The 16,425-nt window shown below is 40.6% G+C and overlaps 1 protein-coding gene across 2 annotated transcripts in view; it reads left to right on the forward strand.

The window, feature by feature from the left end:
- WWTR1 (WW domain containing transcription regulator 1) overlaps positions 1-16,425 on the forward strand; it is a 217,737-nt gene that overhangs the window by 12,141 nt on the left and 189,171 nt on the right. Inside the window, exon 1 of one of the 2 annotated variants that reach the window (XM_025375096.1) lies at positions 10,479-10,628. The exons of the other annotated variant lie outside the window; for it this stretch is intronic. The gene's annotated coding sequence lies outside the window, so the exon portion shown is untranslated. Of the gene's footprint in view, positions 1-10,478; positions 10,629-16,425 lie in introns of those variants that run through there. 2 annotated transcript variants of the gene reach the window in all.

Here is a 16,425-nt window from a genome sequence, read left to right on the forward strand (position 1 = left end):
CTGAGTGCATGGAAAAATATATTCTGGACTTCAGTTCCTCAAACTCCACCTTCACCTGCAAATCAAATGTTTTAGACCCTTTTCTTTTCTGAGTATTACCTTTTCTCTCCACCTACATTCTCTGCTAACCAGGACAGTCACTCTTATATGCAGCATATGTGAAACCAAATGTTTGGGAGACAGTGTGGGTGGAGAGAAAAAGTGTAGCCTTGAGCATCAGACACCTCCTTACCTTACTTAATTTACAGCATGCCCTTGAGCAAATGTTGTAACTGACGGAGTCTCAGTTTACACTTTTGCAAATGTCATAATAATAATATCTATGTCTTGCAGTTTTTTAGAGGATTAAATGAGATATCATTTATATTGTCCTGAAGTGTAATTGGTTCCAAAATACTTTCCACCCTTGTTAGTAGTAAAATGAGTAATATTTATCAATAAATTACTTTGCACTTTAGTTGTAGTTTAGAGTAGTGTGAAAGCCTGGATTGTTACTATTCCATAGGAATTAGCTCCTGGTTTTGGCCTGAGACTAACTAATGTCTAATCCTCAAAATTCCTACTCATAAGGTTCAGTAATAAGCAGATGGGTTACACAGCCCTAATTTTGCAGGTCACACTTACTTTTCCTCTTGATATAAGGTTTTGTCAGCAGCTAAAAACATCCAGGTTACTCAAAAAGTGTGATCAATATATAACAACACAGGAATTGTCTAAGAAGAATTCAGGAACAAGAGAATGCTGGGTAAATCACAGACGGATCATGAGAGAGCCACGGCTATAGAAAAAAATCTGATTTAGAGAAACGATAATTTTTTGTGTTTTCTCTTACCCCTTCCCTCCCTTTAGTTCCCAATAATTTTATTTTATAGCAAAGATACTTAAAATAAAATTTTATTTGATAGCAAGTCAGGGTCTTGCTTTGTTGCCCAGGCTGGAGTACAGTGGCTATTCGCAGGTGTGGTCATAGTGTACTACAGCCTCAAACTCTTGGCCTCAATCCTCCCACCTCAGCCTCAAAAGTAGGTTGGACTACAGATACACATTACCAATTTTAAATTTTAAAATGTAAAATAAAATTTTGCCTTTCTTCGTTTTTCTTTCTTTCCATTACTTAAACTTCATTTGACATGTATACAATCAAGAACTACAGACTGAGTCCTTACTACATGTCAGAAACTTATAGAATACAATAATAAGTGAAACAGCCAGTCTTTGATTTCAAGAAGTTAACATTGGTTGGGAAGGCAGATAACTAGAGGTAAGTAACAATAAATAAATAAGATGGTTTCAGAGAATGCTAAATATTATAAGGAAAATAAAATAAATATGACAGAGAGTAACTAGGGAGTATCTTTAGATTGGGCGGTCAGAGAAGGCTTTCTAAAGAGAGCTTGAGCTAAGACCTGGCTGATAAGGTCTGAGCCATTTGAAAATGTGGCAGGAAAATGTGATGCACAGAAGCCAAGAGAAGAAAATGTTTTAAGAAAGAGAAATTGGGCAATTGAATCTGCTGATAAAGTAGGTGAGATGAAAACCAGAAGTGATTATTAAAGTTTACCTTTGGTAACCTGGGCAAAAGCAGGGACTGTGGTGCTATCTGGATGCAAGTTCAACTGCTGAGGCTAAGGGAAGAAGTCTGCCAAAGGGAGAAACTAGTGATCAGGTTGTATATGCCCAGAAGCTGGTTAGATTGTTCTTTATAAAATAAAGTAGCTCTAGTACCCCCAGTACCTCACAAAACAAATGCATCTACTTGGTTTGTATCACTTCTGACAAGTTGTGCTACTAGTAGCACATAAATAATAGTAGTAGATATATAATAATACATAAATAATAGTAGAATTATTTATGATTTTACTACTGATTTCATATAATTTTGACTATTATATCAAGATCCTGAATTTTCCTTTTTCTTTTTTTTAGTTGAAGTTAATAATTTTTTAAATTTTTACTTTTGTAGAGAAAAGATCTCGCTGTGGTGACCAGACTGGTCCTGAACTTCTGGGCTCAAGCCACCTTGGCCTCCCAACCTGCTGGGATTACAGGCACGAGCAGCCACATCCAGCCTCCTTTTTTTTTTTTTTAACAGGTGTGTAGGACCATAGGCTTCTCTCTCCTCCTCACCCCTTCCCATCTTCTTTTGTAACTGTGCCCATAAATGAATATATAATCAATTTGGGTGGAGTTTATCACTGAAAGCTTCCTAAACTGGGGAGTAAATCAGTTTGGCACAGTGGTTATGAGAGCAGATTTTGACTGTGACCTGGCTTTATATGCTGGCTCTACTCTTTACTACATATGTGAACTTGGACAAATTACTTAACTTCCTTATGCTTCAATTTCTTCCTTTGTTAAAAGGTGATAACGTGGGCCGGGCGCGGTGGCTCAAGCCTGTAATCCCAGCACTTTGGGAGGCCGAGACGGGCGGATCACGAGGTCAGGAGATCGAGACCATCCTGGCTAACACAGTGAAACCCCGTCTCTACTAAAAAAATATAAAAAACTAGCCGGGCGAGGTGGCGGGCGCCTGTAGTCCCAGCTACTCGGGAGGCTGAGGCAGGAGAATGACGTAAACCCGGGAGGCGGAGCTTGCAGTGAGCTGAGATCCGGCCACTGTACTCCAGCCCGGGCGACAGAGTGAGACTCCGTCTCAAAAAAAAAAAAAAAAAAAAAAAAGGTGATAACGGGCCAGGCACAGTGGCTTATGCCTGTAATCCCAGCACTTTGGGAGGCCGAGGTGGGTGGATCACTTGAGGTCAGGAGTTCGAGACCAGCCTGACCAACAGGTGAAACCCCGTCTCTACTAAAAATACAAAAATTAACCGGGCCTGGTGGTGTGCACCTGTAATCCCAGCTACTCAGGAGGCTGAGGCAGGAGAATCACTTAAACTTGGGAGGCAATGTTGCAGTGAGCTGAGATCATGCCACTGCACTCCAGCCTGGACAGCACAGCGAGACTCAATCTCAAAAAAAAAAGGGGGTGGTGGGGATAATGATAATGTTTTATAAGTGTTTTGTAGGTATCAATTTATCTAATCTTCACAATAATCCTATAAATAGTATAATTAAACTTCCTTTACAGATGAGAAAACCATCTCATCTAAGGCAGATGTTATCTGCCTTAGATCACAAAACTGATAAATAGCAAACCAGAATTTGATCCTAGGCAGTGTGGTTCACAACCTAGAGCCTTTAACTGCAAGGATGTCTCCCTGTCTGTCCTAAAGGGTCATGCTCTGCACTGTGTAGGCCTGAAAGCCCTTCTCCAAGTCTTGTTGGACCTGGGTGAACACCTGACCCAAAAACGTACAATACTTGTATAGCCCAGCTAGAAAGATGACCTGAACTGGTCAGATTCTTTCACTCTGAGGAATTTGTTCTGAAAACATGGGAATAAGCTGCCACATGATGGTGTGAACTGCAACTGAAAAGTCCAGTACAGCTGGGGCCTTGATGGCCACTGGGAGTCTTATGTGAAGAGAATCAGCAGAGGGAAGAAGAGAAAAAACAAAAAAAAGCAGGGCAGATGCACCATGACAAAACTAAGTGGAACGGCTCGTGACCTCTGAGGGAGCAGCCAGCCTCATTCCGTTCCTAAAGTTTCTCAGGTCTGGTCCTGCAAAGGCCCAACTATCATTAGTTCTCTTCTTTTCTTTTTCTTTCTTTTTTTTTTTTTTTTTTGGGACAGAGTTTCACTCTTGTTGCCCAGTCTGGAGTGCAGTGATGTGATCTCAGCTCACTGCAACCTCCGCCTGCCAGGTTCAAGCAGTTGTCCCACCTCAGCCTGTTGAGTAGCTGGGATTACAGGCATGCGCCACCACAGCCGGCTAATTTTGTATTTTTAGTAGAGACAGGGTTTCACCAAGTTGATCAGGCTGGTCTCAAACTCCTAACCTCAGGTGATCCACCCAGCTCAGCCTCCCAAAGTGCTGGGATTACGGACGTGAGCCACCGCACCTGGCCGAGTCATTAGTTCTTTGAGTGAGCCCACTGTGTATCCTTCCAAAAAAACAACAAACAAAAGACACAGCTGTTATAATCATAGCAAAAAAAAATCCTTTACTTAACCTAGCATGAATGGTTCTCTGTTCCTTGTAAAATAACAACAGCAACTACAAAACAACCTTACTTAAAAATGGGCGAATAATTTGAACATACATTTCTCCAAAGAAGACGTACAAATCACCAACAAAGTATATAAAAAGATACTCAAAATCACTACTCAACAGGGAGATATTAATACAAATCAAAACCAAAATGAGTTAACACGTCACACCAATTAGGATGGTTATTATTTTAAAAAAAGAAAAGAAAAAAAGGCCGGACATGATGGCTCACACCTGTAATCCCAGCACTTTGGGAAGTCGAGGCAGGCATACTGCTTGAGCCCAGGAATTTGAGGCCAGCCTGGGCAACATGGCAAAGCCCCCTCTCTACAGAAAATACAAAAATTATCCGGGCACGGTGGCATGTGCCTGTAGTCTCAGTACTCAGGAGGCTGGGGTGAGAGGATTGCTTGGGAGGCAGAGGTTGCAGTGAGCGGCAGAGCGAGACCCTGTTTCAAGAAAAATAAAATAAAGTATAAATATAAATAAAACCAAAAAAAAGGTAAGTATTGGTGAGGTTGTGAAGAAACTGGAACACTAGTATGATGTTGGTGAGAATAAAATGGTACAACAGCTGTGGAAAACAGTATGGAGATTCTTCAACAAATTAAAAATAGAACTACAGTATAATACAGAAATCCCACTTCTGGGTATATTTCCAAAAAAATTTAAATCAGGATCTCATAAAGATATCTGCACCCTTATGTTCACTGAAGCACTATTCACAATAGTCAAGATATGAAATGAATGTAAGTGTCCATCAACAGACAAATGGATAAACAAAATATAGCATATGCTTAAAATAGAATATTATTCTGCCTTAAAAAGGAAAAAGTTCTGACACACACTATAATATGGATGAACCCTGAGGACATATTAAGTGAAGTCAGTCAGTCACAAAAAGACAAATACTGTATATTCCCACATATATGAGATACCTAGAGTGGTCAAATTCATAGAAAGAGAAAATAGAATGGTGGCTGCCAGAAGCAGGGCCGCGGTGGGGGTTGAGGGGAGATGGGGAGTTGTTTAACGGGCATAGAGTTTCAGTTTTGCAAAATGAAAAGAGATCTGAAGATTGGTTGTACGACAATGTGAATGTACTTAGTACTACTGAACTGTACACTTCAAAATGGTTAAAATAATAAATGTTATATTAAGATTGGTTGTACAACAATGTGAATGTACTTAGTACTACTGAACTGTACACTTCAAAATGGTTAAGATAATAAATGTTATATTAAGTATATTTTACCACAATTAAAAAACCAACAAGCGAACAAAACCAACCAACCAACAAAACAAACAGAAACCAACAAGAAAAAAAAAGTTGTCAGTCATATTGAGACCATAGTGAGTCTGTGTTATTGAGAAAAATAGAGAGTTGGGGGAAAAATGCCTGTTGGGTGAGGAAGACATGAACTCAGTCACTTACATGTCCAGGTACGGTGTTCTGTAGTGCACCAAGTAGAAATGTCCAGTCATGAGCTGGGGTACAGGTCCGAGGCTAGGAAGACAAAACAGTAGCCCTTTACTGCAGGATTGATTAGATGAGAGAGGGCATTGGTTAGGACAAAGGAATCAGGCAGAGGACCATGACCGTAATTCTAGTTTAGGAGAACAGTATTGGTATGGCCATACCACACTGTTGGCCATACCAGTTGGTATGGCCATTTCCCCAGAAAGGGGAAGCTGGAGCCTGAGCAGGCAGTAGAGACTATTGCGAGTTCAGTAAGGGACACATAAGTTGGGGACATGCAAACATATTCAATTGGCAGTCAGTTTGCTGCCTGAAAGGGTGATTGTAGCTGAGAACCTACATGGCCCCTAGCGCAGCATTTCCTTAGGTAGGCTGTGAGTCCTCTGAGAAATGATTCCTTCCGATATTCACAGTGCACATGAATATATCAGAGGCCCTCAGAGTGCTCTTGGAAAGAGAATTGCTTAATTTTGTTAAACCTGGGTTTTCCAAAACTCATCTGACTGCCCTGCCTTTTTTTTTCATAAAACATCTATTAATTTAATGAGGACTACACTTTGTGGAATTGTTCTCCAGTTTATGAAGATATTTCTTAGTTGACAAAGGGAAGCGAAGGAGAAACTGGTTAGATAGTTGACAGATCTGTGAATATTCAGTGTGTCCCTATTAAGTCACCAAAACAGACTGAGAAAGCTTCCAAAAACCCAGGCCTGGCCTGGAAACTGAGGACACAAACCCCTCTGCATGGGGAGTGGTGGTGAAGGTTGCTGGGGACTTTGATCAAAGACAGCTTGCTGTCTTGGCTTTCTCCCTACACTGCATGTGCTAGTGAAGCCCGGCCAATCCCTCCCCTAGTTCTTTTTTATCCTCTACATTGGCTCCTTGTCCTTGCTTTTCCATTTGCATAACTAATGCACACAACACAGAGTTCCTGCAATTTTAAAGACAGCTGGCCAGCACATCTTGGATGCTGATGTCAGGAAACATCTGGAAGAGGGCTAAAGTTACTGTAGGCCCAGCTGAGAACAATGGAAGCACATTAATATGGAAAATTCAGTATTGGGGTTGGCGGGTGGCTTGTGTAAATAAAAATGGCTGTCAGGCCAACTTATAAAAGTCTTGTGCAAAACCTTATTGTAGTTTTGGCATTAATGCCACCGAGCAATTGAGTGGTAGACCAGCTAAAACTGAAATATTGCTGCTTTGTTTTGGATATGTGTCATTGAGACTTTCCTTTTCTTAAAAGTTTTCCTAGAAGTCCTGCCAGCGCAGCAAGATATTCTATTCTAAAAAGTTCATAAAATAGTGTTAATAATAAATAAACATTATTTATTATATTAATATTAATTAATCAATCAATATATTAATATATTATATAATAATATAATCAATATATTAATATATAATATAATCAATATATTAATATATAATCAATATATTAATTTATTAATATATAATTAATATTTGTTAATGAATAATATTAGGATGACCTCTGTTCTTTCTCCTTGATCCCTCTTGCTCAAAATATAAAGATATAAAATAGAGTTATGATACACCGTTTTCTGCTATCTCTAAGAAGTCAGTGTTGGCCGGGTATGGTGGCTCACGCCTGTAATCTCATCACTTTGGGAGGCTGAGGCGGGTGGGTCACCTGAGGTCAGGAGTTCGGGACCAGCCTGATCAACATGGAGAAACCCCGTCTCTAGTAAAAATACAAAATTAGCCGGGCATGGTAGTGCATGCCTATAATCCCAGCTACTCGGGAGGCTGAGGCAAGAGAATCGTTTGAACCCAGGAGGCGGAGGTTGTGGTGAGCCGAGATCACGCCATTGCACTCCAGCCTGGGCAATAAGAGTGAAACTCTGTCTCAAAAAAATAAAAAAGAAGAAGTCAGTGTTAGTAGAAATATTAAGGTATACAAATATTTAAATGTGAACATTATAGGATGTGCCTGAAAATTTTAAATGTGAACATTCTTTTTCTTTTTTTTTTTTTTTTTTCTTTTGAGACAGAGTCTCTCTCTGTCACCCAGGCTTGAGTGCAGTGGTATATGGTGTGATCTAAACTCACCGTAGCCTCCACCTCCCAGGCACAAGCAATTCTTCTGCCTCAACCCCCTATCCTAAGTAGCTGGGACTGTGGGCACACGCCACCACACCCGGCTAATTTTTGTATTTTTTGTAGATACGGAGTTTCAAATATTGCCCAGGCTGGTCTCAAACTTCTGGACTCAAGCAATCCACCCGCCTTGGCCTCCCACAGTGCTAGGATTACAGAAAGGAGCCACCTCGCTGCAACATTACTTTTCAAGGCTGTGTGGCGTAGTAGTTAAATAAAACAGATTTTGGAGTTTGAATTCTAGCTCCTCCTCTTACCCAACTATATGAAACCTTGAGAAAATTACTTAATTAGCATAACTTTGTTTTGAAAATTATGTTAATTATTTTTGCCAGTTGGAATTGTCATGAGGAGCACACAAGCTAACATATGTTGGCAGAGCTTAATGATTAGTTGCCCAGGTCAGCTATTCTTACTGTAGTTTTGTTGATATGTAAGGATTAAGAAGAAATCCTTGCTATAATCTATTTTGCAATCCAACTGCAAAACACTGAGCATTTGCTTTCAATTTCCTGTCCAACAGATAAATGTTTTGGAATTAAGGTTTCTCCCCTTAAGCGTTATTTTAAACTTCTACCTACTTTTCACTTTATTTTGTAGAAACTGAAAATGGCATCTTGTCTCTTGTACAAGTTCATGATTACTATGTCATATTGTCTTCTGACATTTGAATTCCTGGTCTTGATACCTGCTTTTTCCCTGTGAAAGCTTATTGGATTTTCTCCTATTTATAAGGGCCTGACATTTCACAATAGTCTGTTTCCATCCATTGTCTAGGTATTTTTTGGGCGCTATCAATCTGGCAGCTCATATCCTTTGGTTTTCGAAATCTTGAATTATTGATTTATTATGAGCTCCTCCCCATCAATTTTTCTGTTCTCTTTCTCTCTTTCTGGAACTCCTGTTTATTGAAATATTGTACCTTGTAGACTGATCCTCTGATTGTCTTTTCTTTCCTGTTGTCCTTTTCTTTGTCTTTTAGCTTTATTTTCCTAGAGAGTTTCTCAACTTTATCATCTAACCCATCTAAGTTTTAAGATTCCGTGATTATATTTCAAATTTCTAACAGTTATTTTTTGTTCTTTTTATTTCATCCTATTCTTGTAACATCTGTTTACTTCTCTGAAGATATTATTAGCTTTTTTAAAGCTTTATTTCCCTGCATATTCTTAAGACTTTGTTTCCTCTCTAGCTTTTTTTTTTTTTTTCTTTTGTGTGTTCTGTCTCTGTCTTCCCTGGTAGAGGTGTTTTTCAGATGTATGATAATTCTGGCTCTTCACTTATATTTTAGAGCTAAAGGACACCTCTGTGCCATGGATGAAGCTTGTTGCCTTTTGTCTTTAGAATGATCAATCTGGGCCATTTCTATGGGAGGGGGATATTCTTGTCTTTAGGTCTTTTTCTTGGTCTGAGTAAGTTTTCTAGAAGGTAAATGTCTACTCTCCTTCCTGGAATGGTTCCTTATGCTGACTGCCTCTGTTCTGGACTGAGAATAGTGTTTCATTATATAAACCTGTTTTCAAATCTGTCTGCTTTCAGCATAGTATTCCCACTCTTTATCATGCCTAGTGTCCCTAGTTCTGGCTTAGAGACCCTCTATTACATCTTCTGCAGCAGCCACTAACCTCCATTTAGGAGGGAGGCTTTTGGGGTAGCCTATTCTGGGAACTGGCTTGCTTCTTGGTTTCCCCTGTGTTGATTTAGAATTCAGCCTTCTCAGTTTGTTACGTGACGTACTAAGTATCCTATTTTTTAGCTCTTAAAATTTTGTTGCTGTCGTTATTTTCTCCCCCTTTTAATTTGCTAAAATCCTTTTATTTTTATTTTAGTAGAGGTTTGGGGGTAAACACATTTGTTCAATCACCCATCTTTAATCAGTATTTTTTAAAAAGATATTCTTGGCCAGGCACAGTGGCTCATGCCTGTGATCTCAGCACTTTGGGAGGCTGATGCAAGAGCACTGCTTGAGCTCAGAAGTCCAAGGCTACAATGAGCCATGATCATGCCACTGCACTCTAGCCTGGGTGACAAAGGGAAAGCCCATCTCAGAGGTGTGTTAGTCCATTCTTGTGTTGCTATAAAGGAAGGCTCAAAGCGTGGTAATTTATAAGGTAAAGAGGTTTATTTTGGTTCATGGTTCTATTGGCTTGATGAGAAGCATGGACCAGCATCTGCTTCTGATGGGGCCTCAGGAAGCTTCCAATCATGGCAGAAGGTGAAGGGGAGCTGGTGTGTCACATGGTGAGAGAGGGAGCAAGAGAGACAGTGAGGAGTTGCTAGGCTCATTTTAAACAACCAGATCTCGTGTGAACTCATAGAGTGAGGACTCACTCATTATGTCGAGGACAGCACCAACCCTTTTATGAAGGATCCACCCCCATGACCCAAACACCTCCCAAGAGGCCCTCCTCCTACACTGGAGGTCACATTTCAACATGAGATTTGGAGGGTACAAACATCTAAACCAAAATGAGGGTGGGGAGATGATATTCTTAATGTAATAATTTTTTTTCTGAAAAATTAGATTTTCTGTGCCAGAATCCCAAATCCAAGAACTCTAAGATAAAGTAAAGTGCCTGAGAATAGCTTTGTAAACATGTTCATTTAATTTCTAACTGGGTCTTAATATTTTGGCCATCATAACTGTTGTGTGGTAGATGTTTCTGTTTGTTGGCAAAACCCTCTTGGGTTGTTCATCACCTTTATGTCGTTATAGATGTAAACAACATGTGCGCTCCAGATGGACTCTGAAATCCAGGCCCCCACTTTATGACACACTCCTCTACAACACCAGAGACTCCCAAACACAAGTCATTATATCGACTCATTTCAGCTCACATCTTGGCGACTCTCAAGAGGGAAACCTCAGAGTGACTAAAATCTCCATAATGAGAAGACACGTACATTCAATATCTATTTTGGTAGGAGACTTTATATTCAGCCTTCTTTCTGTAAAGTGAGATGTGGTAGATTTGGGCTTAGGGTGAGCTGTATGTGGAGTAAAGAGTAACAAGATAAGCAAGGACTTAACTCCATAGTAAATGTTAACACTTTCTACATCTTTAACCCCAATTTTATGTGCCAAAGCAAGAATCCCCACAACTGATACCCTCCTGGCAGATCTGACTTCAGGAAAGGCAATTCAGGCAGCTATTTGAATGGGCCTGGACTGTGTGGGCCTGTGGCCAGTCTCACAACAAAACAGAATCAACAGACTTGCAGTCTCAGAAATGCAGTGGTCATTCTGGTAAGCAACAGTCAAAACTAAAATTTCTTAAACTGATTTTTGGCCTCTATAGTCAAAGGAAAACTAATCCTACTTGTTATTTCATAGATGGAAAAAAATCCATTTGCCAATCAGGATGTGTCTGATACTACTTTTTTTTGGTTTCAAGAGTAAAATCAAGAAAAACTGCTTTTTAAAAGTCAAAGAATCACTTTGCCATAATATTATTACAACCATGTTGAATCTGAAAAAAATTAATAATAATAAGGCTTAGAGAGGTTGAGTAACTTACCTAAGGTTACCAAATTAGTAAAGACTGAACTGGGATTTAAAAGCAAGGTTTTTAGAATTTTTCTCCAAAACCCAGAATCTTTGCACTGAGCCAGCCTGCCATTCTGAGACAGACAATGTTCATAACATTTGCATATTGTTTGTACAGTGTTCATTTTTTAATGTAGGACACATTTCATACATGCCAAGAGGAATCATATGCTTATTCTTGCTAGTATATGGCAAACTTGTCCATTGTGTAATACAAATATGACTCATGACTGCTGTCATCAGTCCAGCAAATCACCTTTCATCACAGGTACACAGATGACAAATACAGAGTGTGGAAGGGGTCAGCTGAAGGTGCTACTTTCCTGGGCTGTCATTTTTTTGTTTGTTTGTTTGTTTTACATCTGCCACTTCATTTATTTTATTTGCAGGAGGAGTTGAAACAAATTTTAAGGGAGATTTTCATTTTCCCCCTAAACATGAATCATTCAAGTAAAACCAACTTCACTATAGAAATGTAGCAAAGTAAGGGGAAAGCAGCACAACAACCCAAGAGGCAAAGGCTGGGGGAAGGGGTGGGTGCAGTCTGTGTGTAAAATATGCATAAATGCCTTATGATTCACCTGGTCAAGACTGCCTCCCCAGAAGGCAAGCACAAGGGCCCATTTTAAGAGGATGTTTCCCCCCATACATCTGAGAATGCTTCAACTTAAAGAGCTTAAGATTAAAAAGACAAAAAAGAAAACAAAACTAACCAAAGAAACTCCCAAAATCCCCATGAACCGCCCAGCCATAGCCATCTTCCTGAATCGATCATAGGAGTTTCATTTCATTTTATAAAAAGATAAATAAAAAATATGGAAAAAGATATTTTATCATCTTGTATTTGTAAAGATAATAGAATTCACGAATTTCTTAGAAAACAGACCAGACACTGCCCTCCAGTTCTACCCTGTTGCTGGGAGGATCAGCAGGACTAGAAAGTTTGGGATACTGGAGCTGCTGGTAGAGAATGGGAAGTCCAGCCCAGAAGAAATTAGGAAATATGGCTCAGGGGCACGTGAGGTGTGGTTAGGAGCAACTCCACGTGATATATGGCTGCACAGAAAAGGGGAACACAAGGTGGTTGGAAAGGCCTTAAACTCCTCCTTGACATACAAAACCGATTTTTACAAAGATCCAGGCAGTTTGGTCCCAAACTAAGGTGAACACTTCAAAGTTTATTCACATGCTTTACTTTCTCTTTTAAGAATCCTAGTTTCCTAAATTAAATTAGAATTAAATTCTAATATTACCACATACGCCTAAAAAGAAAAAAGAAAAAAAAAAAAAGAAAGGCTTTTAAAATCAGGACGGGGAGAAGAGATTGAAAATCATCAAATTAGACCTCTTAGCTCCAAATGAAATGAAATTAAGAACAAAAACTTCTGGACCTACCGCAGCGATTGCAGCTGCAGCTCGCAGCAGCGTTTTGGGCTATCATTTTATCTAAAACAATCACTGCTCCATAGAAAGACTGCAAAGACTTGGAGTCCTGTGTTTCAGTCCTGATATTGCTGCTAACCAGTTGTATTCGGCTTGTTATCTATGAAGAAAACTCACCTTTGTTAAATTCCCAGTGTGTGTTGGGCACAGCTTTCTTTTTTAATTTATGTGGTTTTTTTTAGAAGCTCATACGTGTCCAAGGGTTATGAAGGATACTAAAGTTAGACACTTCCACCCATGGCTCCTAGCCTGTGATCCCCTTCCCAGTGTTATCTATTGTTACCAATTTTGCATAATACTTCTAGAGTACCAGGAACTTTAAATATATTATGTCAGCTAAGTTTCCTGGTTGTTGCTCCAATTTAATTTAATTTAATTTAATTTTTTTGTCTTTTTCAGGATTTAGGACAGGAAAGGGAGGCCAGTGTATGTACTCAGTCTGCATATTTGTTCCAATTTTACAGTTTCTGAAATTGAGCTTAGTAGCTACTTGCAAATAACTAATTAGTAGTGGAACTAAGATTAATTCACCCTTTCTGTACTCACTGAATAACTATAATGGTACCATGCTAGGCTTTGAAGATGGGATTGTGAGGCACATAGATCCTTCCTGTCAGTCTAATGGAGGGGTTTTCTTTTTTTTATTAATTTTTTTTCTTTAATTAGGGATAGGATCTCACTGTGTTGCCCAGGGCTGGCCTTGAGCTCCTAGGCTCAAGCAGTCTTCCCACCTCAGCTTCCCAAAGTGCTGGGATTACAGGCCTGAGCCACCTTACTCAGCCCAGTGAAGAAGTTTTAAAAAGTAAACAGATAAGCTACTGCTTCCACTGTCACCATGTGATGTGCCTGCTCCCACTTTGCCTTCTGCCATAACCGAAAGTTCCTGAAGCCCTCACCAGAAGCTGAGTAGATGTTGGTGCCATGCTTGTATAGTCTGCAGAACTGTGAGCCAGTTAAACCTCTGTTCTTTATAAATTGCCCAGTCTCTGGTATATCTTTATAGTAATGCAAAAGTGGATTGATAGAGAAAATTGGTACTGATGAGTGGGGTGTAGCTATAAAGATATTTGAAGATGTGGAAGTGGCTTTGGAACTGGGTAACAGGCAGAGGTTGCAAGAGTTTGGAGGGCTCAGAAGAAGACAGGAAGATGAGAGAAGGTTTGGAACTTCTTCAAGGCTGGTTAAATGGTTGTGACCAAGTGCTGATAGAGATATTGACAATAAAATCCAGGCTGATGAGGTCTCAGACGGAAATGAGGAAATTATTGGGAACTGCAGTACAGGTTACCCATGTTATGCCCTAACAAAGAGCCTGGCTTTACTATGTTCATGCCCTAGGGGTCTGTGGGAGTTTGAACTTAAGAGTGATGACTGGCGGAGCGTGGTGGCTCATGCCTGTAATCCCAGCACTTTGGGAGGCCAAGGCAGGCAGATCACCTGAGGTCAGGAGTTCAAGACCAGCCTGACCAACATGGAGAAACCCCTTCTCTACTAAAAATACAAAATTAGCTGGGCATGGTGGCACATGCCTATAATCCCAGCTACTCGGGAAGCTGAAGCAGGAGAATCACTTGAACTGGGGAGGCAGAGGTTGCACTGAGCCGAGATCACACGGTTGCACTCCAGCCTGGGGAACAAGAGCAAAACTCCATCTCAAAAAAAAAAAAAACAGAGAGTGATGACCTAGAATATCTGGCAGAAAAAATTTCTAAGCAACAATGCATTCAAGATGTGCCTTGGCTGCTTCTAATCACCTACAATCAGATACAGGAGCAAAGAAATGACTTAAAGTTGGAACCTACATTTAAAAGGGAAGCAGACTGTAAAAGTTTGGAAAATCTGTAGCCTTGCTATATGGCAGAGAAAGAAAAAGCACTTTCAGGAGAGAAACACAAGCAGGCTGCAGAATAAGCACTTGCTAGAGAGATTAGCATGACTAAATGGGAGCCAAGTGCTAATAGCCAAGACAATGGGAAAAGGGCCTTAAAGGCATTTCAGGGATCTTCTAGGAATTCCCTCCCATCACAGGCCCAGAGGCTTAGGAGGAAAGAATAGTTTCAGGGACCAGGTACAGGACATCACCGCTCTGTGGAACCTCAGGACACTGCTTCCCATATCCTGGCTGTTCTGGCTCCAACCTTGGCTGAAAGGGGTGCAGGTACAGCTTGTGCTGAAGTTCTGGAGGGTATAATACATAAGTCTTGGCAGTTTCCATGTGGTGTTAATTCTGCAGGTGCTCAGAATGCAAGTGTGAAGAAGACTTGATGGTTTCCTCCTAGATTTCGGATGTATGGAAAAGCCTGGGTGTCCAGGCAGAAGCCTGCCACAGGAGTAGAGCTCCTACAGAGAAACCCTACTAAGGCAATGCCTAGGGGAAATGTGGATTCCAGCCCCCACCACAGTGTCCCCACCAGGGCACCGCCTCATGGAGCTATCGGGAGTGGCCCACTGTATTAGTCTGTTCTCACGCTGCTAACAAAGACATCCTGGAAACTGGGTAATTTATAAAGGAAAGAGGTTTAATTGACTCACAGTTCAACATGGCTGGGGAGTCCTCAGGAAACTTACAATCATGGCAGAAGTGAAACAGGAACGTCTTACATGGTGGCAGGTGAGAGAAGTGAGAACCAAGTGAAGGGGGAAGCCCCTTGTAAAACTATCAGATATTGTGAGAACCCACTCACTATCATGACAACAGTATGGGGGGAACTGCCCTCATGATTCAATTATCTTCACCTAGGCCTGCCCTTGACACATGGGGATTATTACAATTCAAGATGAGATTTGGGTGGGGACACAGAGCCAAACCACATCACTCACCATCCTCCATATTCCAGAATGATAGATTCACTGGCAGCTTGCACCCTCTGCCTGGAAAACATGCAAGCACTCAACTCCAACCTGTGAGAGCAACCACATGGGCTGCATCCTGCAAAGCCACGTGGGCAAGGCTGCTCAAGGCCTTGGAAGCCTATCCCCCACATCAGGATGCAGGACCTAGAATCAAGGATTGTGTTGGAGCTTTACGATTTAATGCGTGCCCTCCTGGGTTCCAGACCTGCATGGGCCTATTACCCCTTTCTTTTGGCCAACTCCTCCCTTTTGGAATGGGAATGTTTACCCAATGCCTGTACTATCATTGTATCTTTGAATTCAATAGCTTGTTTTTTATTTTACAGGTTTGTAGATAGAAGGAACTTCGCCTTGAGTTTCAGATGAGACTTTGGACTTTTGAACTTTTGAGTTAAAGCTGGAATAAGTTAAGACTTTAGGGAACTATTACGAAGGCATGATTGTATTTTGAAACGTGAGAAGGACATGAGATTTGGGGGTGCAGTGGCAGAATAATATAGTTTGGATGTTTGTCCCTTCCAAATCTTATGTTGAAATGTAATCCCCAGTGTTGGAGGTGGGACCTGGTGGGAGGAGGTTGGATCATGGGGCTTTGGGTAGTGTGGACACATTAACAATATTGATTCTTCCAGTCCATGAACATGGAATATATTTCCATTTATTTGTAATCCTTTTCAATTTTTTCATCAATGTTTTATAGTTGTCATGATCCCTCATGAATGGCTTAGCATCATCCCCTGGGTGATGAGTGAGTTCTCACTCTGGTATTTTACAGGAGATCTGTTCGTTTAAAAGAGTGTGGCACCTTTCCCCTCTCTCTTGCTCCCACTCTTGCCACATGACATGCCTGCTCCCACTTTACCTTCTGCTATGAT

The sequence above is a fragment of the Theropithecus gelada genome, chromosome 2, assembly GCF_003255815.1.
Source record: "Theropithecus gelada isolate Dixy chromosome 2, Tgel_1.0, whole genome shotgun sequence".
Classification (NCBI taxonomy): domain Eukaryota; kingdom Metazoa; phylum Chordata; class Mammalia; order Primates; family Cercopithecidae; genus Theropithecus; species Theropithecus gelada.